Genomic DNA, 25,851 nt, shown 5'->3' with positions numbered 1-25,851 from the left:
TGCAGAAAGCATTTCCCGGCTTGTGAAACCCATTCTGCCTGTTTCTGAGATCTGTATTCTTATTTCTTCCCCGTGGTTTGCCGTTTTCTCCTCAGGGGTTACGCTCTTTCCCTTCTCATCTATTTTTAAGTTTTTGCGATGCCAGGTCAGCACGAGATGCTACTAATATAGTCCTCCCTGGGCTGGATGTAGATCAGGCACTGAGGCTCTTGTTAGTTGGATGGGTGGACTGGGTACTCAAAGGTGGGTAAGATTTTTTTTTTTGTAGGGTAAAGTACTCTTGGAAAAAAAAAGTGACATGAATTGGCATGACCATTCAGGAAGAAAGATGGTCTGGTTGGAATGCAGGCTCAGGGAGGAAAGAGGGAAGAAATGGAGATTAGGACCAGATCATGGAAGATGTAACAGATGTCTCATTGACATCTCAGATTCAACATACATACCCCAAGCCAAATTGGGGTTTCTCATGTGCTCTTCCTGTAAAAGGGAACACCATTCCTCCAGCTGTTCAGGCCCCAGACCTCGGACTCCTTTTTCACTCGCTGCTTCGCTTCTGTGCCACGTTTAATTTTAACAAATCCTTCTGACTCCACATTCAGATGTCTTCAGAATCTAACAGATTTCCCATACTTCCTCTGCCTCCATCCCCAACTAAGCTGTCTTCCCCCACCTGAATTATTGCCCCCGCAAACCCCTCAAAACCAAACAGGCTTCCCTGCTTTGACCCTTACTGCCCTGGGGTCTGTTCACAACACTGCTGCTGGAGTGGCTGAAACACAAGACAGGCCTCTAGTGGCGTCCCACCTCGGTGAAAGCCAGAGTCCTTACCAAGGCCTGGGCTCCAGCATTCTTGCCTCCTTGCTGCTTCTGGAGCATGCCACACATCTGTCTTGGGACCTGCTGGTTATTGCCTTTGCCTGGACATTCTTTCAGATAGCTGCGAGGTGTGCTCCTTGTCTTCTCTTTGGTTTCTTTGTATTTTTTAATTGGAGGTGGAAGCTCACTCCGTCACCCAGGCTGGAATGCAGTGGTGTGATCTTGGCTCACTGCAACCTCCATCTGCCCGGTTCAGGCGAATCTCTTGCCTCAGCCTCCCGAGTAGGGGGGACTACAGGTACATGCCAATACACCTGGCTAATTTTTGTATTTTTTAGTAGATAACGGGGTTTCACTGTGTTGGCCAGGCTGATCTTGAACTCCCAACCTCAAGGGATCCGCTCGCCCACCTTGGCCTCCGAAAGTACTGGGGTATAGGTGCGAGCCACCACGCCGGGCCTTTTCCCTTGGTTTCTACTTAGATGTCATCACCTTAATAGAGGGGCATCCCCGGAACAGAATTTTCCCTTCTCGGCCTTCTCTCTCGTTGCTGACAATAAGTAGGCAGCAAGCTAACAAGCAGCAGGCTACTGCTGCTTACAAGTGCGTAGGTATTTGCCTGTCCCACTAACGGCGGCAGCTCCAGGCGAGCAGAGCTTTCCCCTGTTTCAGTCACTGCCATGTCCTCGCCTAAAAGAGTGTCTGGCACACAGTAGGTGCTCAATGAGTTACTCATTAATTAAAAAGCCTGGAAAACCGGGCTGTGTCGTGAAGATAATAGGCAGCCACTCAAATCTTACTGCGAGAGAATAAGGAAAGCTCAGCTCGGTGTAGATTGCCAGACCTAAATTTTGCGGGATCTGCCTTTCAAACCTAAGAGGCAAGCACCCTTGCCAACTTTGCACTTGGAGTCCCCTCTGTCATTTGTTGACTTAAAAGCTGTGTTGTGAACCCAGCATAATGGCACTTCTTAAACTTGTAGAAAAAGGGTGTTTCTTGTCTATTTCTTTCAACACGTGCCATTGCCTCACCTGGAGAGGCAACTCTTCTTTGTAGAGTGAAAAGACTATAATCGCTATCTAGAAAGTAATATCCCAGAAGGAGAGAGCTCTGAGAAGGGGATTCCAGTGAACCATGTGTACGCGGTGTTTGAGGGACGGTAGTACCCCACGGAGAAGGGATGGGTAGTCTGTGCTTCGGGGGTCTAAGGAAGGCTTCCTTCAGGTGCTGGTACCTCCTCGGTCTGGGGTGGTTCCTTGTAAGTTTCCTTAACCTACCTGCATCACCTCTGCCTCTTATGACCTCTGTGCAGAGACTGGGAAGGGTCACCGCTAGTGGCTGTGAACGAACCTGTTGGTGATTCTAAACAAGGCACGGGACCATCCTACACTAAAGAATTACCCAGCCTAAAATGCCAGTAGTGCCAGTAGTCCCTGTTTAGAAATAAAAAAACAAACAAAAAACCAGCTTTTGCCTCACAACAGAGCCTCTCTTGTGTTGTGCCAGCCAGCCAGCAGATTTGCTATGCAGGCAAGTTTGGGGCCTGCTTTTTAAAGTATCCAGTTCCTAGATACCAGAACTAAAATACACATTTGGAAAAGTGATGTTTATAAAATTGAGTTTCTGGGAGTGCAAGGTTTGTAGCAATTTAACACTGCTGGGAACCCAGGTGCAGTGTCAGTGGACTTTTCTCCTTGAACGGGGGGCAGGCCAAGTGGTGGGGGGGTACTGGGCTCACTCTTGGTTTCCCTTGGTGTGATCTGCCACCATTCACATGCAGAGGACTCCCCTGTGTTTCCTGCAGATTGGGGGTAATGGGAGCACAACAGATAGCTTGAGGACTGACCTAGCTGCTTCTCTGGAATTGCACGCCTGCTGAGTCCCTGCGTGTATCCAGATGGCCATTGGCCTGTGGGGGTGCAGAATGGAGGCCCTAACCGCATGGAGCTCACTGTCCTGGGTGGGAGTGAAATAAACTCTAGGTGGCAGAAGGAAGTGGTGCGTTGGATTATCACCTGGGTGCAAACAAGCTGGCAGCAGCGCCTGCCAGGTGCAGAGCCAGGAACCTCTAGGCCTTCAGTCTGACCACCTGATGGCCGGGGAAGCAGAGGGCAGTGGGGGAGCCTTCATCTCAGCAGAATCTGAGTGGCTGCAGATGCCAGTCAGAACACTGGGCTCCTGCGCATGGGACCACATCCGGGAGGCCCGAAGGGCCCGGTGCTTATGGGCTGTGACTGTGGCACTGAGCGTGAGGGGAGTGGACAGGACCCAGGCTGGGAGGTCCTGGTGTGCCGTGGTGGCAGGTGGCTCACACAGCCCTACCATAGCCCAGTCCTGCTCTGAAGGCCACTGGAGCCATTCAGACGTCTCACAGACAAGTCATCGGATCAAGCCTACGTACGGTAAGGAGAAGTTCTGTATCTTAAGATCTGAGGCCAATTAGGAAGCTGCTCAAAGATGAAGAAGGCGTCAGCGCGGTGGTGCAGCCATCTCTGGCTCACATGTTTCCCGCACATATTTACTAAGCCCTTGTCTTGGCAATCCTTACCTAAGCCACAGAGCACCAGGATTAAAATCAGTGATTTTCAGGGAGGGGCGGTTTTCCCCCACCTCATTCCCCTGAGGGATATCTGGCAATGTTTGTAGACATTTTTGTGCCATTGGTATCTGACGTCAGGGATGTGGCCAAACATTCTACAAGGTATATGGCCATCCTTCCGCAAATAACTGTCCATCCCCAAATGCCAGTGGTACCAAGGTTGAAAACTCTGGTAAAGAACCTTCGAAGGCGCCAGGTTAAGTGCTTCAAAAGAACAATGCCCTGGGGGCTCTGGGAGTGTGAGGAAGGAGCCAGCTGTGCCACAGAGTAGCAGGGACAGCTGCTGGAGAAGTGGCGCATTTGAGTTGGGTCTTGAAGGATGAATAAGAGTTCTCCAGGAGGAGCGTTGAGACACATGGCATGCCACAGAGTAGCGGGTACAGCTGCTGGAGAAGTGGCACATTTGAGTTGGGTATTGAAGGATGAATAAGAGTTCTCCAGGAGAAGTGTTGAGACACATGGCAGAAGTGGGGCGAGACCAGGCAGGAAACAGCATGTGCACCTGGGTCCTTCAGCCCTACTGTGGCCTCCTGTGGGTTGCTTTTGGTACATGTCTTGCCCTATTGGAGGTAAGGGGAGGGATACCGAAGCCATCTTTGAGGTAAGAGAAAAGGTTTAGCCTCATGCTTAAGACTAGTGGAGAGATGGCCTTGCCCAAGAGTGGTTGGAGATGGTTCTTTGGAGCGTGACCTCCACCTTCTGCATGGCCCTTGTTAGGAACAGCTGTGGACACAGGCAAGGGCCCTCTGCATCTCTTCACCATCTCAGTGATGGGCGGGCACTCCCTGCCCTGGCGATGTGCCTGCTCCTTAGACCTGTGGGTCCTCAGCTTTGGTCACCTTGCTAGTCACTTCTACATATGGGTCCTGCCTGCTCTCCAGGGTCTTACCCAGAGAAAGGCCAGCAGCCCACCCCTACCCTACCCCTGCCCCACTGTCCAGTCCAGTGCATACCCCTGAGCACCTCTCTGTACTTTGCTGAGTATATTTCGTGCTAGTCTGTGGCTGACACTTGGTGTGCTTGCCACTTCTGTTTCCACGCCTGCGAGAGTGGGAGGAATGTTATCATGGGATCAGCGTAAGGTTTAACTGAGCTAATTCATAAAGCGTCTTCAGAAGGTTGTCTGGGCCCTGGCGGGGACCTCTGCTTTTGTCTTCGTGACTGCCCTGCTGGGTGGATGCCCTCATCTCTCCTTTGAGAGGTGAGGATGCTGAACCTCTGGAAGGTACTGGGATTTGAACCCTGGCAGCCACCCCCAGGTCTACTTTTTCGACTCATCAGTTAAGGCCCTGGTGGGCCCTGGGTGGGGAGTAGTAGTCAAGGGGAAGACCGAAAAGGGAGGTGGCGGTGACCTGCTCACACGTAGTCCAGTGAGGGCTGCTGCTGTGCAGGGCCACACAGTGAGTTCCCCCAGGCCTGTTCAAAGCATCTGAGGCTGAGCTGGGAGGCAGGAAGGGAAAGTCGTTCAGGACATGGCAACCTGTGAGTGACCACACCCCTGTCCACAGCCAGCTCAAGGAGCTGCCTGTGCACTGTTCGGAAGCACACAGCTGGTTGGCCAGTGCAGACTTTATTCTCTGCGTTCAAGAATCACACTAACATTGGGACCAACCGTAAGAAACAGAACAAAACCACAGGGAGGAGTAAAGGCCACCATAGATGGTCCCTGATTTGCAGTGGCATGACCTGGGATGGCATGAAGGTGGCAAGCATTCGGTACCTCCCTTGACTCACCGTGGTGTTAGTTACGTGCTCATAACCCATGATGAGTCAGGAGCAACTGGCCCTGAGTTCAGGTCTGGCGCTGCCACTTACCAGCTGGGTGGCCTGGGGCACATCGCTCAGTGTCTGCCTTAGTTTCTTCGTCATGTGGGATTATGAGGTTACCTTCCTTACAGCAGGTGTTGTGAGGTTTCAAAGAGAATCCACTAAGGGCCCACCCAGGGCCTGAGAGTGGATAGTAAGTAGCCGGTGGGGATTTGTTTCTTCATAAACAGCTACCAGGCTGCAGCCAAGTTCTGGTCTTTGTGGGTATTTGGCAGCTGCAGTGGTGAGTCAGGTGTGAACCCTCCGCACTGTGGTGCAGAAGGTAGGTGGGGCACAGGTGATGTATGCTCCAAGGTGGCAAGTAGTGCGGGCAGTGGGGTGGGAGTCAGGGAAGATGGGGTTCAGGGTGGGAGAGATCATTTCTAGCTTGGAGCATCAGGGAAGGCTTCTTGGAGGAGATGGCCTTTGTCTGGGCCTTAGAGGATAATTAGGAGAAGGCATTGTGTCGCAGAAGTTTACATTCCTGCTTTGGAGCTGAGGTTTTTTGCTGTCATTCAGCCTTGCCCTTAGTTGTAGTCACCAGTGAACAGAAGGGCCCTGGCCAGTTGTGTTTATGCGGGTCAGTTACAGCAGTGACGGCTTTCAGCCTCTGTTGCTTGCAGGAGCTTGGAGTATTTACAAAGCCAATGCCCTGACTGGAAACGCAGGCTCACTCGGCCTGGGTGTACCATGGAGGATGCCTGAGACTTTCTCTGGGGTTCCCGGGGACAGTCGGCAGCGAAAGGAGAGCACAGGAGGCCCCTTCGTCAGTGTTGTGTCGTTGACTGCTGAAATGTTTTTTGCTTGGGCAGGTATCTCCAACCTTCTAGCATGTTCCATCAGGTTCACTGTGGGCCAGGAGCGGAGATACCAGTGCCAAGCCTTGAGACCCAAGCCCCAGGACCCAGGGTCATCACAGCCTACCTATAAATTGGAGTAGTGACCTCTGACCCCTCCGTCACCACCTGAGACTGGGAGGACATAGGAAAGTAAGAGAGCTTTGGGGGGCTCGCTAATTGTAAGTGATGCTGCCTGGGCATAGCAGAGTGAAGTAAATGTCGCTTCTGTGCGCTTGTTTGCATGACCTGTGTATTAGAGTGAGTCTCAAAGGCGGGACAGAAATTGGACAGGTGCTGGGGGGAGTTTGTTTAGGTTTTCCATTCAACAGGATTCTCAGAAAAAGACCAGCTATTCCTGAGCAGGACGCCTCAGTGCACAGGTGGGAGGCAGGGGCTGGTGGGTGGGACCTGAGCATGGTGTGACAAAGTAGAATGGCCTTCCGGGGTCAAGTCCAAAGCTTCTGCTTCAAAAGGGCACCACTGGGCCTTGAACCACGCCCTGTGTTGGCAGGGCTGGGTGCTGTCACGTGCCGAAGTCCATAGGTCCTGGGTCTGCATCACGTGTGTGACTCCTTGATTGCTGGCTGGTGTCCTTCATGTTCTCAGAGGCCCCCTGGCCTCCTCTAGGGGTGGTGGCAGAATTCTGGGGCTTGTCTCGAGGTCTCGTCCCAGCCCCAGCTCTGGCCCTCACAGGCCCTGACCCCCAGGTGTGGAGGCCACTGGGGAAGGGGTCTGGGGCCAGCACGGTAGAGGGGATGCACCTGTTCTGTCCTCAGGGGTGGGGGTGAGGGGCCATGGGTTGGGGTAGTCGGCCCAAGGAGTGACTGGCAACATCAAGGCAGCAGCAGGGCAGCGATGAGTAGGCTGAAGCCTGGAGGGAGCTCAGGAAGGGTGGGTTGCAAGCCTGATTACCTCAGGGCCGGGATTTGAAGACTCCTGGCTTGGTGGAGGGTGGAGATGAATTCCAGAGCAGTTATCGCTCTTCCCAGGAGGAACAGGAAGACTGCACTGACAATGGTGGAGGTGAAAGAGAAGGTGGGCTGGGAGTTGGCAAGGAAAGCTGGGCAGGCCTGGGGTGAGGACTGAACGGCAGCCTCCCACTGCCAGAGCTGGCCCAGCCTGCAGCAGCACGAGAAGAAAGCCTGGGAGGAGGGGTGTCCCTGAGTGGGCAACTCCAAGGCTCCTCATGGCGGTCTCCCCCAGCCCCCTAGGGAGACGGAGAGACGGCACTTTTGCCCCACAGCAGCACTGGGGCTCCTGGAATTGGCTTCCTGCCCTCCCTGTTCGTTTTCCCTATTTCAGAGTTTTTCCCCAAATAAGCTTCTCAACCCCCAATCTCATTCTTCTTCCCCAAGATGGCAGGAGAGGGAGGAGGCTGGGGAGAGAGGGGTACTCTGAGGGTATCAAGGTGCCATCTCGACCCAGCTGGTGGGGACAGAGCCTCACAGGCCGAGTGACATGTGGGGGTGGGAGGTATCTTTCTGGCTGTAGTAAGCAGCCTCCCGCTGCGAGCTGAGGAGCTGGGGAGGAGGCTGCTCTGACTCAGATGTAAGTCATTATCTGCAGTTTGGAGTATCTCAGCCCCCACCGCTGACCCAGTTGTATTTAGAATACAAACGAGAGTGAGTGATTCATCAGCTGGCAGTATTCTGGTGCCCTTTGGGGTTTTTACACACAGCCCTGACCATTTAGGGGAAGGAATTTTTAGGGGCAGAACTTCCTCCCATGCCCCTGCCTAGTCATCTTCCATCTCTGGATGCCCTCCCCTGCCGAAGGCACGTGGGAGCCCCACCCTTTCTACGGCAGTGTGGCCTGGGGAGGAGGTTGCCCAGGCTGGGAGAGCCCATGAGGCCATCTATCTGGGGGGATGGGCAGGTGCCCCTGTATGTGAGCGTGAGACCTCCCCCACCCCCAGTCAGCTGTGAGTGGACACCGAACAGGGTCTTGGAGGGCTGCCTGTTAACTGGATCATTTTCTTGCCAGGTGTTTTGGGTAGGGATTTGTCAATGTCAGAACATGAAGGACTAATTGGAGTGGGAGAGGGTTGGATTGGGCAGACATTTAATAGATAGCCAGTATCTTAGTTTTATTGAGGTGTAATTTAGATACAGTAGAATTTGTCAGTATTCAGTGTGTGGCTTGGATCTTGGCGGATATCTATATAGTCCCATAACCACCACCCCAGTCATGACAGAACGTTCCAGGCACTCCGGAAGGTGCCCCCCCGACCCCTTCCACCCTGGCCCCCAGCAGCTGCTTATCTGCTTTCTGTCATTGGGGTTGCCTTTTCTGAAATCCTCTTTCATACGAAGTGAGAGGCAACATGTAGTCTTTCTGTCTGGCTTTTTCACTTCGCATAGTGTGTTGGAGATTGATAGCTGGTGTTGAGTGCATTTGTACTTTGTTCCTTTTTATCACTAAGCAGTGCAGTGTGTTGCATGTTTCTCTGTTCACCTGTTGATGGATATTTGGGTGTTTCCAGTTTTTGGCCATTGCAAAGAAAACTTCTGTGAGCATTGCTCACATGTGTTTTGGTGGACACGTGCTTGCATTTCTCCAGGGCAGATACCTAGGAGTGGAGTTGCTGGTGTTTAGTGTGAGTAGTGTCTGTTTAGGTTTATAAATAACCTGCCCAACTCTTTTCCTACTGTATCGTTTTGTACGTCCACCATCGGTGTGAACATTCCAGTGTCCCCACCCCTCTACCCTTGCCAGCTCTTGGTGATGTCAGTCTTTTTATTGATTCTAGTGAGTATGGAGTGGGGAGTGGTATTCCGTTGTAGTTTTGTCTTGCGTTTCCCAAGACTAATGACACTGAGTGCTTTTTCATGTGCTTACTTGTCGTTCATAATATCTTCTTTGGATAGAGACCTTGATACATTCTAATTTCACTGGCAAATGATTATCCCAAAATGGATTAATTTATGATAAGTGTCTATTACATCACATAATGCTGTGTTAAGTCTTAGGGATGAAAGAGATCTGTGTAAACTTCGTTTTTTCTCCCCAAAACCACTTATTGAGATGGCTAGTGAGATAAAGGTCATGTGAAGCAGGTCACAGCAGAGTTGGAGGAGATGGACAGGAATGCTAGCGACTACGATGTGTGTTGTGCCATCCCTGGGGACATGTGAAATGATCTGGAAGCGCAGAAGAGTGTTATGGGTAGCTCGGGCCGTACTCAGAGGCTTCATGGAGGAGGGAACGCTTCCGTTAGGCCTGATGGGTGAGTGGGTGTCCGCAGGCAAGGAGAGGTGCTGGCTGAAGGCACAGACTGCACAGAGATGTGGAGTTAAACAGGTGGCAGAAGGTGGGCGAAAATCAGGGTGTATACTTCTGTGGTCTCAGTCTCGTGAGATGGGGGCAGTATGTGGGGATCTTGTGACCTGGAGGCCCCTCAGGGCTTGGAGGAGGGGTCTAAGGGAGATGAGGGGTGGGGTAGCAGCAGGTGGGGTCATGCTAGGGGTGCCCGGGCAGCCTCACAGGAATCTGATGTGTCCTAAGCCTCAAGCCAGCAGGAAGCTGCCTCTTTCAAAGAGTACTTGGTTTGTGAAAAGCTGACAGCAGGTATCAGAGATTAGATGGCCACGTCTTTATTCCCTCCTGAAAGAAAGCTACACTGTGGAGACAGATTGAGAGCAGCCCAGTGTGTGTGTGTGTTTCTGTTTCACCGAGGCCTCGTGTGTGTGTGTGCATGCGGGGAGGGAGGCGCAGGGATCTACTTTTAGCACATTACATGTTAGAACCTCATTGCTGAAGACGCTTCTAGGCTGAAATGTTGGCCCCATTTTTGCCACAAAGTCCACCCAGCCTTTGATCTGTGCTGTGAAAGGGAGTGGGGAATCGACTTTCCTTTCCAAACCCAGGTTTTTGATAGGGAGGGCTCCCACAGCTTGTCCTGCTCTGCTCCTGTGCAGCACAGCCAGGTGCTGTGTTTGGGGTCCAGCATTGACTGGCGGCCGGGAGAGCTGGTCCTGAACAGGGAAGAGAACAGAGCACTGGAATGAATGCAGCTTCCCACAAATGGGAGGGAGTAGAACCAGTGCTTCTTGCTCTAATCCAACTTTTGGTTTGTGTATGTGATTCACTGATACACTTGTTCTGTATTATGGAAAGTACAGAAGAGGAAAGAAATCACCTTGTACAATTATAGACTAAAGAAAATAAATTAAAGTAACATAAAATTCTATCACCCAGAGATAGGTGGGCAGGCATTAGGTATGTAGGCAAGTGATATGCTTCTGCGATTTCCTTCATGAAGGTGTTAGCTTCAGTGTTTCTTTGTACACCCCTTTCACCTCAAATCTGTTGATGTGGAGAACTGGAAGCTTGACTGCTTCTCCTTCCTTCTGTTCATTTCGGGGTCTCCTCCTGCAGAACCCAGCCCTTGCTGACATCTACACGGAGCACGCCCATCAGGTGGTGGTGGCCAAGTATGCGCCCAGCGGATTCTACATTGCCTCTGGAGGTACTGTACGGGGGCAAGGCTCGTGGACACTTATGGAGGCCTGGGTGGCGCTCAGGGCCCAGGGCGAAGCTGGGCTTCTGGCCTTGGGAGAGTGGGAGGAGGGAGGTGGGGGGTGGGGGAGCAGGCTGGGGGTAGTGGGTTAGTTGAGGGGAGCCAGTGTAATTAGTTTCAGCTGAGGTTGACAAGGAATGTGTAAGCCAGGCTTGTCCAACCGGCGGCCCACGAGCTGCATGTGGTCCAGGACGGCTTTGAATGCAGCCCACCACAAATTCGTAAACTTTTTAAAACATGAGGTGTTTTTGCTTTGCTTTGCTCTTCTCTTCTCTTTTCAAGCTTATCAGCTATCATTAGTATTAGTGTATTGTGTCTGTGGCCCAGGGAAGCCAAAAGATTGGACACCCCTGGTATAAGCTACCAAAATGCCCCTTTTCAAAACTGGCCTTAGTTCGAGAACAGAAAGTACACTTTCTAGTTTGTAGTGTTCCAGGTAGTTCCAGCTTGGAGGTCAGCAGAAATGCCACCGTGAGATTGGCCAGGGACCTTTTGCAGGAAGCCATGGCGTGGTATGTTGGAGCCCGTGTGGGCCGTGTGTGTGTGTGTGTGTGTGTGTGTGTGTGAGAGAGAGTTGATGTTTTGTTTTGTGTCATCCTTACCCGCTGCTCCTTTCCCAGTGCTAGCACAATGCTGGCCTCCAGGCCAGTGCTCACGTTTTATTTGTGGACTGGGCCTTTGCTCTCCACAGCCTGGGCTTTTGTGTGGCTCAGTGGGAGGCTAGGCAGAGGCGGGGGGGTGGAGAGATCTTTCCTCTTGAAGGATGTTTTTTTATTCACTTAGTTCTTTGACGTAGAGCTTTTCCTGTATACAGATAGGAATAAGAGTGGTACCCCTTCTAGAGTGGTGGCCCACTCATTCATTCACTCATTCATTCATAAGCTCAACAGATAACTACTACCTGCCTTGCCTAGCCATCTGCAGCCCAGGGAGGCCAAGTGAGTAAGCTGATATGGGCCTCGTCAGCCTCTCTGGAGAGTGACGACTATGACCCGATTGCTGAGAGAGCTAAGCAGCCAGCCAGTAGGGGAGGGCAGGATTCACGATACCGTGGCCCTCTGCCTGTACCACCCTGCGTGTGCACAGCAGCCTGTCCTGAAGGGTGTGTGGGAGATGGTGGGCCTTGGGGTTGGGGAAGACCTGGGTTTGGCTTCGTCTTAGTCTGCTTTGTACTGTTATGACAGAATACCACAGACTAAGTAATTTACAACTAACAGAAATGTATTGGCTCACAGTTCTTGGGGCTGGGCAGTTGGACAGCAGTGGCCGGTATCTGTCAGGAGCCTTCTGCTGAGTCATTCCATGGCGGAGGAGCAAAGAGAGAGAGAAGAGGGGCTGGGCTTGTCCTTTTATCAGGAAGCCACTCGTGTCATAATACCCATTCCTGAGGACAGAGCCCTCCTGGCCTAATTACCTCTCCATAGGCCCCATCTGCAAACACTGGTGCGTTGGGGATTAAGTTTCCAGTACATGCTTCTGGAGGGGGCACATTCAGACCATGGCAGCCTCTTACTGGCTGCATAGCCTTAATTGAGTAACTCACCTTCCTGGGCCTGAATTTTCTCCTCCAAACTGGGGCTGCTAGTGCCTGCCTCGTAGGGTGTGGTGAAGGAGCCAGTAAGGCGTGGACGTGCCCAGCATGGCTCTTGCACTAATGGGTACTTACCCCCTGGGTGACCCATTACCTGTCACAAAACTGAGGCTCTGTTCTGACCAAGCCAGGCCGCTGGGTGAGCTGGCTGGCTGCTGTTGGCGGTCGGCCGTGCTCACGGTGAAGGGTTGGGCCCACAGTCTGGCTCATAGTAGGCATTTAATGGTTTTGTATTTAGATCTTCTCCAGCTCCATCTGTAAAACACGTTCTCATTTATATCCCATGATTTATTTAGCTCCATGATTTATTTTTTCCCCAAGCCCTGCTTGCCAGCAAAAGTCTCTTCATTTAAAGCCCCAAGATTTGGCCCGAATGTCTCTACATGTTTAACACAGAGCCGAGTGCTCTGAGAATTGTCTTCTCAAGAGAAGAATGCAGTTGGCGAGGGCCTCCGCCCCTGCCTGGCACAATGTCCCTGCCCTGTCAGCTGTAAGCGGAGAGCCTGCGGGCCCAGGCCTGCCCTCTCTCCAGTCCCCAGAAGAGTGTCCAGTGAGACAGAAATCAATGGAAGGCTGTTGCGGAGACCGTTGCAAAGGACAAAAACCACATAAATAAGTGGCCATCGTGGGATGCTGTCCTCCCTGAAAAGTGCCCTGATTTTGTGGAAGAGCCAAGGGAGTTTTGGGCCATCCTCAGGTCCAGGTGTTGGGCGAGATCACATTTTATGTTTCTAATACATTTCTTTGAATAGAGCAAAGCAATTGTTAAGGCTTACATTGGAACGTTCGCTGCAGAGATGAAGTGGCGCTAAAAATAGTGTGGTAGGGGGGTGATTTGGAGGGAGGGGTCTGAGAAAGAGCTGTGCTGGCTCACTAAGTGGGTTATCTGGCAGCTGGCCCCAACCCTCTGCGGATCTTTAGACCCTGTCAGTCTGGCTGGTTCCTGACTGCTGACGGATTGAAGCTTGGGAAGGGCCCTGCATCTGGGAGCCTCTGGCACTGAACACAATGGTCAGTCTGCCCTCTGGGAGCCCACATTCCCACGGGGCTGTCCTCAGAGTGCAGGGGTCATTTCTGGGGCAGACCCAGGTCTCCTTTTCCTGAGGTTATTTCCATGCTACTGTTCTGTCTGCCTTGGCGCTGGGGCCATGGTTCCAGGCTGCCCTTGGGAGTCAGTGAGGGCCATGTAACAGGCGTGTGGTTTGGCGGTAGGCCCAGGGCAGGCTTCCTGGAGGAAGGGGCCATTAGAAGTGGCCCACCAGAGATGGCTCAGCTCGTGGATTACGCCTGAGCCCAGGGCCCGAGCACAGTGGCTCTTCTTGGTGCAGTCCCTTGTCTCCGTGAGTTTACGAGGAGAGGGAGCCCTCCCCATCCTCACTCTGTCCACTGCACTGCTGGTGACTAACAGCTGAAGGTGTGCCTCTATTTTCACCTCCCCTCTGGACTCTTAGCAGGGCAGGCAGTTGGCCTGTTGGGCTCACTGCTCTGCCTCCAGCATGGCATTTGACACCCAGCCGGCCCTCAGTCAGTGTTTGGCAACTGCATCAGGGTTGTCCTCGTTAGATTGGGGTCTGAGTGCTCGCTCCCTAGGTCCCACTGTCTCTTTCCTACCCCAGCTACTTTGGGGAAGAATTAGAAAAATAAGCAGGATCCAATGGGGGAGGGGGCTGATGCTCTGGTAGGGGAGGCAGTAGGAAAACAGCTGGGAAACCAGGCCTGGGATGGAATCTGAGCTGATGGGCAGAGCAGGCAGTGGCTTGCTGAGCCCAGGGAGGTGGGACAGCTGGGCTGACCTGTGTGAGAGGGTGGGATGCCCTCTGCCTTGTCCTGGAGAGCATTGTCTTCTCCCTGGGGTAGCATGGGCCTGGGCGGGCCTGAGCACAGCAGACCACGCAGTCATCTGTGCATGTGTGAATGTGTGTCTGCATATGTGTGCATGTGTGGTCATGTGTACATGTGTGAGTATGTATGCTCCTGAGTGTATATGTGTGTCCTTCCTATACACACAGTGCTCCCCTCCAATGCTGCCAGCCTGTGGTGACTTCCTCTTCTGACCCCTTCTTCCCCCGCAGCCTGTTTTATCAGTGAAGGGACTTCACTAAGCAGATCTACAGGTCCCCTTTGGAGCTCACCTCGGGCAGCACAGCAGGTAGTCTTCCTGGACCTCTCGCAGAGGACTGGGCCTTTCTGGGACTCCCCTTAGTTAGTGCTGTTCTCTGGATTTGGCATCTCCGCTTGCGTGTCCCCGCAGCTGGACTGAGAGCGGGATGGTTATGTGCATCTCAGGGCCTGGCTCATTCGAGGCTCGGGCTGTGTGTCTGCCCACAAGCAAGGCATCTTTGTGGCCTGTGCAGAGCCTCAGTTAATTCATGGACTAATTCCACCTGACTCGTAACAAGCTCTTGCTGTGCACTGAGGACTAGTTGGAGACTTTGCACATGTTAACTCGTGGAACCTACGGCAGCCCTGTGAGTGACTCGGTTATTTCCCCTCTTCTGGATGAGGACACAGGCCACATTGCTTGCTGAGCCCCACAAAGTCTGTATGTGGCAGAGGCTGGATTCGAACCCAAGGCCTGGCTCTTAGCTGCTGCCCTCGCTTGAGCTGCTCAGCTCCACCAAGAAAACAAAAGCTCTTTTCACTGGAAGCTGCTGTAGAGTTGTGGTGGGTGTTAACGTGGCCTGAGGATCCTCTTAAAAAGGTGCCCTTACCTGCTTAGCAGATGGGGCTGAGGTTTTAAGCCGTGAAGCCTTGAGATAGTCTAGAATGCTCCCATTTCTTCACACCAACACAGTGCTCATTTGGAGAGGGTGTGTCAGGATTGGGACTCGGTACTTGGTGACAGGATCGTGGTGGGGGTTTGGGGGTACGTGGCCCCCAGTGTTGCTTCTGTTACAATTGGCTGCCCACGCTCCGGTGAGGAGAGAATCAGCATCAAGTTCTGTGTATAGTTCTCCTTCCCCCGCAACACCCACCTGCTACTCTCACAAAGGAATCTTACGCTTGAATTCCTGTGAGTCGCGGAACTGCTCGGGGTGTGAGTGAGGCTGCTGATTTGCCAGGCAGCAGCACGCTGTGGGAAGCTGCACAGGGAGCCAGGTCTGCAGGCCCGGGCGGAGGCCGCCAGACCATGCTGAGGCATCGCACTAGGCAGCACGCTGCACCCTCACAGCTCTGCACCTCGTTTCCAGAAGTCACTGCAGCAACTGCACAGGAGAGGCAGGTGTAGCCAGTGTCGTCCCATTCCACAAAAGTGGCCTGAGGCCCACACGTCATTCTGATGCCCCTACAAGAAAAGAAACAGGGAGAAAACTCAACCGCTTCCTGGCATATGGGAGTTTGCCATCATGTGTCCCTGAAGCAGGGTTTGTTATCCAGATGATCTCTGGCAAAATGCAGAGGCCCCGAATGGCAGGCCTCTGGAGGCCACGGGTTCTGACGTAAGAGTGGCTGAATATCGTAGCCCTAAGACACCTTCTCTTCACTAGGGTTTTTGCTCTAGAAAGCCTAAGCAACCAGACATGCTGAGTGGGCCTATGGCCACGTGGCCCTGGCCTGGCAGTGACATGTGGCTCTCACCCCACCCCGCCTCACTGTGCCCCACAGATGTGTCTGGGAAGCTGAGGATCTGGGATACCACGCAGAAGGAGCACCTGTTGAAGTATGAGTACCAGCCTTTCGCTGGGAAGATCAAAGACATTGCTTGGACTGAAGACAGTAAGAGGATCGCCGTGGTCGGGGAAGGAAGAGAGAAGTGAGTCACTACTCTCAGCCCCTCCCTGCCCTGTTCCCGTGGCTCATGTGTCCATGTGCCATGACCCTGGTGGGAGGGGGATGCGCTGATGTGGGTACTAACTTGGACTCGTGAGGGTTGAGCTCCCAGTAGGTGCCGGGCCCTGTCAGGACTGGCTGCGGCCACAGGTAAGGCAGAACTCCACGTCCCAGTGGGTTTGCCCCCAGGGACCAGCACTTGTGTATCTTTCTGACGTCCTGAGTCCCTTGCCTCCTAGAACCCCAGCTGTCATGCCCACCTACAGGCAGCAAGAAGGGGACAGAGTGAAAGAGCAACACCACTTCCGTTGGGGTCCCTCACAGCAGCTACCCCATGAAGCTGCCAGGGAAGCTAAACTGTTTCTTCCAGCTGGGCACCTCCCCCAAGGGTCCATGATGGAGGAGGGAGGGGCAGTGGCTGCTGGCTGGGTGGCCCTTGGTGGCTACTGACCTCAGGGGCCTAGTAACTGGTGAGGTCAGTGCTGGAACCCAGGTTTTTTTAATTCAAGAGAGTCAGAGTTCCCCCTGCAGCACCATGGCTGGCCATAAGCCCTTGAACTTGACAGTGGCATGTCTGTTCTTCACTCCAAGGCACTTTCTCGTACATGTTCTGGTAGGTGTTTTTCCATGGCTTTTCAAGTCATTCCTGTTGGTCTTAATTCCCTCTTTATTCAGTAGCAAATAGTAACTAAAACAGTTTTTGTTGAGTGTCAGCCAAGAATAGGGCATCTCATTCCTGTAGGGAATGGTAACTGTTCCCTCCCAACAGAACTGTAAGGAGAGTGGTGAAGCCATAAAGATAGCCCCGGGCCCTGTGGCGTGGGGCCCCACAGACATACACACGCAACCCCTTCCCGAAGGTGCTGGCTTGCTCCATTTTGTTCTTGGGTCCTTTGGACAAATGCCTCGTGGAGCCAGAACCCTGGTGCTTCCCTCGTTTGTCCCTGTGGCATTCTGAGCTGCCTGCTAACAGTCACTCCATCCTCTGTGCACTGGCAGCTCAGCTGTCAGATTGCTTACCAACCTGGGATTGATTTTTTTTTTTTTGTATTTTTTTGTCTTCCATCCTTCTCATTGGGTCAAGGTTTGGAGCAGTCTTCCTGTGGGATAGTGGCTCTTCTGTGGGTGAGATCACAGGACACAACAAAGTCATCAACAGTGTGGACATCAAGCAGAGCCGGCCATACCGGCTGGCCACAGGAAGCGATGATAACTGCGCTGCATTCTTTGAGGGACCCCCATTCAAGTTCAAGTTCACAATTGGCGTAAGTGAACTTCACTTTCTGGGTGAAATTTATGGTTTGTATATGAGGCTGGCAGAGGCTGAGCCTGTTTAGGTGCTGATGGCAGAGACCACAGCACATGCCACGTATACCGTGATACACAGATAGAAGTGGGCTCCCAGGGGTGTGCAAAGAGAGGGAGGGCTCCCCCACCCAGCACTCGTCCTCCCCAGGCCCTTAGCTGGGCATGGATGGTTCCCACAAGGAAGGGCCCTGCCCTAGGACAATGTGCGCATGTCAGGGGTTGGGGCAGGGATGTCTCTGAGGCTGTGTAACCAGGCGAGCATCTGGGGCTGGAGGTGTTCATTAGAGAGAGGAGCCTGCGGGGCCTGCTGTTAGCTGGGCCACCAAAGTGGCAGAGGAAAGGAGCTTGCAGGACATCCAGATTGGTCTCTCAGGGGGCCTCCCCTAGAGACAGTGAGGGCAGTGGTACGCCTGCAAAGTGACAAACGGTTAGAAGACTAAAAGATACTGTGTGGAAGAAATGTGCCAGAAATGCGGCATTGGAGTGCCGCAGGCTTTAGGTGTAGCTGGCAGCATCTCAGGCCCACGCTGTGCATGCACCCCGCCTCAGGCAGGCACCCAGGCCTCGCCAAGCCTCCTCACTTCTCCCTTCTGCGCTGCAAGATGGGGGTGTGCGGGGGCCAGCAGCATCTGAGGGTTTTGACTATGAATTTGAAGTAGGAGAGCCACCTGGCAGGTCTGGAGCATCTGTGATGCCCGTTTTCCTGCCCCAGCCTTGTAGGAGTGAGGGGAGGAGCCCAGCAGCCAGTCTCAGCACAGCCCCACGGCTCTGCCCCGGCTTTCCCCATCCCACTTGTGCTTGCGCTGAGGATGGACAAGAACAACGGACCCAGAAATGCGCATTTTAGGGACTATTGACGTCCTTGGAGGAGGTTGTGTTTGCAGATTGGACCAAGGTCTCGGGACTCCTCCTCTTGGGACCATCAGTGGTTTCACTGTCTGCCTCATGGAGGATTAATGAGATCATGTCCTTAAAGTGGCTCAGTGAGGAGCACTGTCTATTTTAGTGACGTCATGCCATGAATCATAAATAGCCTGCACAGTGCAGCTGGAAAGGGTGAGGACAGGACCCACAAAGTGGGCAGAATTTCCAGAGACTGTTCTTGGCTTAGGGTACAGGAGGGCTTTCCAAGGATGCCTAGTTCGTAGTGAAACAGGCTTCATTTTGTTGCAGAGCCGCAGGCTGAGCCTAGCCAGGCAGGTGAAAGCATAGGGAGGCTCCCTGTATACAGCTGAACACGCGGCAGCTCTCAGACCCTGCTCTTGTGGCTACCGCCTAATGGGTAGATAGCAGAGACCTGGCTATTTTGGGAGCTGTATTGAAGTCTGTGGCTTCAGGCCATGTTTCTTCACTGAGGTGGAGGCACTGCAGAGTAGGGTGAGTAACGCTGAGTCAGCTGCACACCCCATCTCAGCCCAGGGAGGGAGGAAGCAGCTCAGAGGCTTCTGTGGTAGCCGGAAGCCGGCTGTGGGTGGGGGCTCCTTTGCCTGCCCTGGGAGGGATCATTTCCACTCTGCAGCTGTGCATTAAACCCAGCATGGTGCTCAGCGGGGTCGGGGGCTCAAGTTTGTTCCAGGGGTGGGCTGGAGCCTGCCTTCTTCACCAGGCCGCTGAGCCCCTGTGTGCTTACTTGGGGGCTTGGCCAGAACACTCTTTCTCTTTAGTTGTCCTTTCTAACTTCAGAAAAGACTTAACCCCACAGCCCTGGCCCAGGAGTGTTGGGTAGAAATGTCTCCCCGCTAGCCCAGCTCCAGGCTGGATACCACCATGTGTCTTGAAGTCTTCTGTGGAACCCACAACCATGGGCCCTGCCTGGGGACCTGGGAGAAATAGAAAGGGCTGTGTCCTGGCACAGAGCTAGCTGGCTCTGCCCTCCTCGGGCGAGTCATGCCTCTGGGCCCTCCTGGAAACAGGGTGACAGTGACCCTTCCATGCTGCACCCTCAGCCGCAGGGAGGGTGTGAGAGGCAGCAGTGACCATCCACATGCTCAGGAGACATGTGCGGACTCAACTGCCCATGCATAGCAAGGGCAGGAAGGGTGCTCAGGGACCCCACACTTGTCCCCAGATACCTTCTGAGTTGCTGATACACTTTGGTGTGTATCTGCACTTAAGCCCTCCGGACCCCAGAGGAAAGCTGTGGTCGTGCCCTCCAGGACCAACCCCAGGAGAAAGGGAGCACATCCAGGCTGGGGGAAGTGAGAGGAGGCGTGAGTGCTAACATGAGGCCCAGGCACAGCCGGTGTTGAGGACATGGTGGGCTGAGCATCGCTGGGCTTCCTTCCATATGTGGGCTCTTCTGATGCGGTCGGAAAGCCTGGGATGTGGAAGTTCTCAGGAATTAATTGAGCCTTTTATAGTAAAAGATTCTTAAAACTCAAGTATATGTGGGCATTTTTTATTTTAGAGGGAATTAATTTCCACTTATTGTGGAATCCACACAGCAGTGTGTCTTTTTTCAAAACCCAGATCTCTCATTCCGCAGCCCATGACGACTGGGTCTGGGCTCCCTTTGCCTCGGCACCAGCGCTCGGGCCGTGGTGGCCTTGCCTGCTGCCCGTCCCCTCCAGAGAATGAGCGGCTGGGCTGTGGCGGCAGCTCGGGCCTGTCTTCATCTGCATCTTCCCCACCCACTCCCTGCAGAGGCCCCATGTGGCCAGGACCAGGAAACTGGCCTGAGCTTGAGGGTTCAGAGGTGGGGTGGCAGGTGCTTCCCTAGTCACCTGGGTGGGAGAGGGACTGGCATGCGACTGCAGAGGGACCAGCAGGGTCGAGGTGGAGCTGCTGCCTTGAAAAGGAACAAGGCATGTTCTGAAGGTGTTTCGGTACAAGCCGAAGCAGAACTCCCGTGACGCTGTGCCTGAGCTGAAATGCAAGCAGTTATTTCCGAGGAAAACGAGGGGCGCTGCCTGTGGAGTCCGGGAGGCCACCTTCATCTTGCTGGCCCATGTTCGGGGGTCACATGGCTTTTCCTTTCTGTTGAAGAGCCCATTGTGCAGAGCAAGTGTGGGCTCCCGGCCCAACTCGAGCCAGGCTCGCCTGTGTGTCCCTCTTCCTGAGGGACCGTAGCCCAGCTTTGCTCTTCATTTGCCTGAACCTGAATGAGGCTCCAGGAAGATGGGGGTGGAGGAATATTTGACCTGGAGTAGGCCCGGGTGCCGGCTCATCCCTACCCAGTGACATTGAAGATACGGTGGGTGACTTGCAGAAGTAACTCCCGGGATCTCAGGAGAACATTTCTGAAAAGAGACTGAGACGGGGCACAGCAGTCTCGGTCTCCAGCACTGGCGTTCTGCAAACCCAGGGGTAGGTTCCCCTCGGAGGGTCTGACCGTGGCCTGAAAAAGGGAGGGTGGCGAGACCATCTCCCTGCCTCCCCCCATCTTACCCATGGGGAAGTCTTCGTGCTAGGCAGGCTCCTGGAATAGGTACTCCTGGATGGGTTTAAAGGTCCCACTGAGTTTCTCTCTGTTGTCTGCCTTCGCCGTGCGCGCTACTTGGGCCAGGTTCTTTGCCTCTCTGGCTGTCTGCTTCCTCCTGTCGGGTGAGCAGTTGGTGGTCTAGGATGACCACACCCCCCCCGGAGTGTGGCTCACAGCTGTGTGCATGTCCCAGGTCCCAGGAGTTGCTGGTGCACCGGATAGTTTGTGTCTAATGAAATGGTTACTTAGAGCAGCGTGTCGGCCTGGGGGCTCAGCCTTATGTTGTGGAACTGAGAACTCACTGCCAGATCTAACAAGCTGTGATGCTAGGTGGGAAAATGTTCAGCACGGAGGACTCCTGGGTTCCCTCGCTGGGGTGCCACTGCTCCCTCTGTTCTGTCGCCGCTGCTGCTCCCTCTGTTCCGTCGCCGCTGCTGCTCCCTCTGTTCCGTCGCCGCTGCTGCTCCCTCTGTTCCGTCGCCGCTGCTGCTCCCTCTGTTCCGTCGCCTCTGCTGCTCCCTCTGTCCATCGCCTCTGCCCTGTGGGGGCTTCGCATCTCACATAGTTCTTCTACTTGAGGCTGGAGCCAAGCAGGGCAGGAAACCTCAGCCGTGGCTGTTGTCGGACGTGCTGCCTTACTGATAGGTAAGGAAAATTTGAGCTCTAAACAGGCAAAGTTTCTGGTGGTTTTTCTTTTTCCTATTTCCTTACTCAAGACAGGGCAGAGAGCAGATGTTTCAGCCCTTCTGGCGTGTATGGTGGCTGCCTGGGCCATGCCCCTGTGATGGGTACGCAGGTGTTCCACACCCCCTTTCTTGTCCTCAGCATGCGCCACCCCTCCTGTCGGCTGGACTTGCTCTTCACTGGGCTGTTGGCTGACTCCTGAGAACTGGGGGCTGACAGCAGGGAGGGTGACCTGGCCCAGGTCACATGGCCAGTAGGTGGCTCAAGGACGGTTAGTTAGGATGAGCCTCTTGTCCCTTCACATGGTCCTTGTTCTCCAGGGAACATGGTGACTGAACTGACCCGTGTTGGGTGATGGGAGAGGCAGGCGGGTGGGGAGCTGCTTCGTGCCCCTGAGCCCAGCTAAGGGCTGCCCCAGGGCACTTTGCAGGGAAGTCTGCTGGGAGGGATGGGTGGGTGGAAGGATGGGGACCAGAGCCAGCTTCACAGGTCACCGTGTAAAGGTGTTTTGGGAACACCCACTGACCAAGGGCCGTGGAGGCCCCGTGCTGGGCTTGTGTGGAATGGGGCTGGGCATGGGGACCAAGAGCCTGTCCCCTTCTACCAGCTCATAGGCATGTGAACAGTGTAAGGGTGTCCTTGTGGTCCTCTTGTGTACAGGGTCAGCTGAGGCTGGGGGGAATGGGGTGGGCTCCCAGAGGGTTCCTGCGCTGACCAGGTAGGTAATGAGCATGTGTGTGCTAGAGACAGGCCAGCTGGGGCCTGTAGTCCTCTGTCCCTCTGATGTGGACATGGATGTGGTACTTAATTATGACCTGAGTGCTTCAAGCCTCCGTTTCCTTGGTGGTGAGAGGGAACATATTGGTGGGAGGAAGTGAGGATTGTGGGGAGGGGGGCTCGTTGACACAGGTCAGCCTTGGCTGTGTGTTTGGCTACAAGGGAGGACAGGCAAGAGAGTGTGGACCGGACACCGTGGGGTGTCCACCAGGGATGAGGCTGGACTGGGAGACTGCTGCAGCCCCGCTGGTTGGCGGGGGTGGGACAGAGGCAGAACCTCTCTGAACTCCCTAGGAGGTTCCCCAAACCCTCTCCCTCTTTGTTCACTGGCCTGGCCTTCCTGTGGAAAGGGCTATTTTTAGCCCTCGCTTTTTTTGGTTAATGGGCTTTTTGCAGCTTCTCCCTTTGAAGGGGCTATTTCAGGAGCAGACATCAGTCTCTGCATTTGGACTCCTTGGCTCGAGGTGCAGGAAAAGGTGATGAGGATGAGCTACTCAAGGGGCATCTGCGTCCCTGGACTGCCAGGCCCCTCCCCTGCCCCTGCTGGGTTCTAGGGCAAGGGAGGGACACATGACCCCACCCTGCCAGAGCCTGTGGGAGGCGCTGGCAGAGGTGAACCACAGACTCGGATTTGGGGTCCTGGGGTTTGGGCAAGCAGGAGTGTCCTTGCTTCTGTGACCTGGAACTGGAGTAGGAATGTCCATGTTTTGACCTCGGGGAGCCACTGAAATTGGCCCTTGTTACAGGTTGGAATTGAACAGTGGCTGAATAGTTTTCTCCAGTTTGTAGCAAGAGCCATCAGCACCCACTGTCCCACCCACTCATCTGGGCTTGGGTGATTCGGGCATTTGGAGTGAGCTCTTTTCTCAGTTCTTAACTCATTCAGTCAGAAGGACCCAGGGGGTTAGCCGGGCCCAGCCACCTCCCTGGCCCACTGCACCTCAAGGAAGCTCAGGCTGGCGTGGAGGAACCAGTGCGAAGTCAGCGGCAAGGCGGGGCTGTGCTGGCCGAGGAAGCAGAGTTGGGCAGCGAGAGAACTCAATGTGCCGGTCAGAGGTCTAGGATTCGAGCCGTGGTTATGTCATGGTCAAGGTTGTGTGACCTCATCTGGAAGGAGTAGTGGTGCATACACCCCTGTCCACCCCACCCACAGGGGATCTGGAAGGGCTTTGCCTCAGGCCCTCCCACCACTGCCTTCACCCCAGCCAGCTCCTTCCTGCAGCCCTCTTGGGAACTGCCCTGTGAGGCCCTTTGACACAGGGAATGTGGACCCTATGGGCTGACATGGACAAGGGACGGTGGGCCATGTTGACACAGATAGGAGGTGGGCCCCATCGGCTAACCCCACCAGGAACAGACCCTCAGTGCATGATGGCTCCCTGATGGCGGGTAACAACAGAAGGGGGGTTGCAAATGGGCCTGCGGAGTTAGGGATCTGACCTCTGGGATGGCTCTGGGTTGGAGCACCCCTAGGCTTGCCGAGCGCCTGCCCAAGGCCCAGGGGCCAGCGCAGTTAAGACGAGAGCTCTGGACAGGAAACTAGAGACCAGATTCATGCAGGTGATGTGGCTTGAGTTACCCGCCGCTCTGGACCTGATGTTCTCTTGTGAAGAATTTGCCCGCAGGCTCTCCATGGCCCCTCTGGGGATAAAGCATCTCTAGAGGGCCCCAGAGCCCCATCTGGAAAGTTGGTTTTCACTCTCAGCAGCTGAGTGGATCGGGCCTTCTGGGGAAACTGCTTTCCCCAATTTCACTTACCTGGAAATGCTAGAAAACTTACAACACAGACCATTTAAGCAAAGAAGGCCAGCCTTAGAACTAGGGGAAAAGGTACAAAAGGAACTAAAGATGCAAAATGCAGAAACTGCACTTAAACACAAGGAAGGGTGACCTCTAGCACCAGAGCCAGAGATGACCGTGCAGTCTCGTGTCCCCCGTTCCATTTCCTAGTTAGCCCTGGGCCCGCCTGGATATTGCATGCCTTGTAGTTCAGCACTGCCTTGCCCGGCCAAGCCTCGCAGCACCTAGGTGCTGGGGGCAGGCAAAGGGCTTGTCAGCCCCATTGCTTGTGAGCCGATCACAGACCTGAGCCCAAGTTCAGACTGAGCCAGCCTACTGCTTCCATCCCTGTTCCTCGTGGGCGGTGACCACAACCCACAGAGGATGAGCTCTTCAGTCATAGAACGGAATATAAGCCCCACGACAGCGCTCCCTGAAATGAGGCAGGGAGGACAGTCTGCTCATCCACTGGGATGGAAATGTGACTGTTGTCGCCCTCAGTAGCTCCTGAGGAGCACTGGGACTCCCCTTGTCAGAATGTGTGATTTCTCGGGCCTTCATCTTGGTTAAAACGTGGGTCAATGAGGTGGGAGGTCCTGGTTCAGGTGCAGGGCCAGGGCCTGCTGGGCCTGTGTCCAGCCTGACCCCAGCCGTGAGCAGGTCTTGGCAGCACCCTGGGGAGGGCTCACCAGAGGGAAGCAGGTTTGGGTTGTTGGCTGAAGGAAATGGTTTAGTCTTCAAAGTGCAGGAAGCCCGGGGTTGCTTGGGACCACAGCTCTGGGGTCGCATCACTCTTGGGCCTAGAGAGATTTCTGGGGCTGGGAGTGGGCCTCTCCACGAGGGCTGCCTGCCCTGGGGACGTTGCTGGACTGAACCGGGTCTGTATCTTCTGCTGACTCTGATGATCTTTGTGGGGACATCGATTTCCTTGAGTGTGGCCCTCGGGAACCCTAGCACCTGATTCCTCTTTCTGGGCCTACGTTTCCTCATTGGTGAAATGGGCACAGCTCACCTTGGTGGGTTATTACATGAGTGTCAGAGGCAGCATTGATTACATGTGTTAGTCTGCTGCAGCTGCCGTAACAAAGTTTAAGCCACAGATTGGATGCCTTAAACAATGGAAATTTATTCTCTGGAAGTCAGAAGTCTGTAGTCAAGGTGTGGGCAGGGACACGCTCCCTCTGAGTCCTTGTCTTTCCCAGGTACTGACAGCCCTGGGGGTTACTTTTTGTGAGCAGAACTCGCATCTCTGCCTCCAGCTTCACTCCAACTCTGTACCTGTGTCCAGATTCCCCTCTTACAAGGACACCAAACCCTGCTGGATTTACAGCTCGCCCTAATGACCTCATCTTAACTGGATTGCATCTGCAAAGACCCTATTTCTGAATAAGGTCTCACGGGGTCCCAGAGAAAACATTACACAATCAAACACATGCAGTTCCCCCACGCAGGTAGCTCATGCTTTAAAATTAAGTCCATGATTTACTTAGAGCATGGGGCAGGTTATCCGCTGTTATCCACCTTGTGTTGCATTGCTTTTCCTGAAGGTCAGTGTCTGTACCCACTGAGCAGCAAGCCCTTCCTGTGCCGAGAGTTGGTAGCACTGGATGTGCACTTGCCGGGTTAGCGCCGCCTGCAGGTGGGCAGCGAGAGGGCGGGGCAGGTCTTGGCAGTTTTGCGACTGCTTGTTTAGAGGATCATTCTCTGATACAGACTTTTGTTGACTGAGGAGAAAATGCATTTATTTCCTTATTTGAGTAACAGAGTCGCCCCTGGAAGTCATGTCATTTCCCCTTCGTCACTTAGGCTCTTGTTCTCAATGAGGGTCATAATCGTTGTTTTACTTTGTTTAAAAGTCAATTATTGGCCGGACGCAGTGGCTCACACCTGTAATCCCAGCACTTTGGGAGGCCGAGGCGGGTGGATCACGAGGTCAGGAGA

At 54.0% G+C, this 25,851-nt stretch overlaps 1 protein-coding gene across 2 annotated transcripts in view; it reads left to right on the top strand.

Annotated features, from left to right (window-relative positions):
- Positions 1-7,916: 7,916 nt before the first annotated feature.
- WDR1 (WD repeat domain 1) overlaps positions 7,917-25,851 on the top strand; it is a 39,281-nt gene continuing 21,346 nt past the window's right edge. Inside the window, exons 1-4 of one of the 2 annotated variants that reach the window (XM_011987818.1) lie at positions 7,917-7,943; positions 10,438-10,528; positions 15,777-15,924; positions 17,026-17,206. The gene's annotated coding sequence lies outside the window, so the exon portion shown is untranslated. Of the gene's footprint in view, positions 7,944-10,437; positions 10,529-15,776; positions 15,925-17,025; positions 17,207-22,223; positions 23,692-25,851 lie in introns of those variants that run through there. The other variant, XR_001006862.1, reaches the window with a different exon arrangement.

The sequence above is a fragment of the Mandrillus leucophaeus genome, unplaced genomic scaffold (genome assembly GCF_000951045.1).
Source record: "Mandrillus leucophaeus isolate KB7577 unplaced genomic scaffold, Mleu.le_1.0 Scaffold317, whole genome shotgun sequence".
Taxonomy (NCBI): domain Eukaryota; kingdom Metazoa; phylum Chordata; class Mammalia; order Primates; family Cercopithecidae; genus Mandrillus; species Mandrillus leucophaeus.
This window is presented reverse-complemented; position numbering and strand designations above follow the sequence as displayed.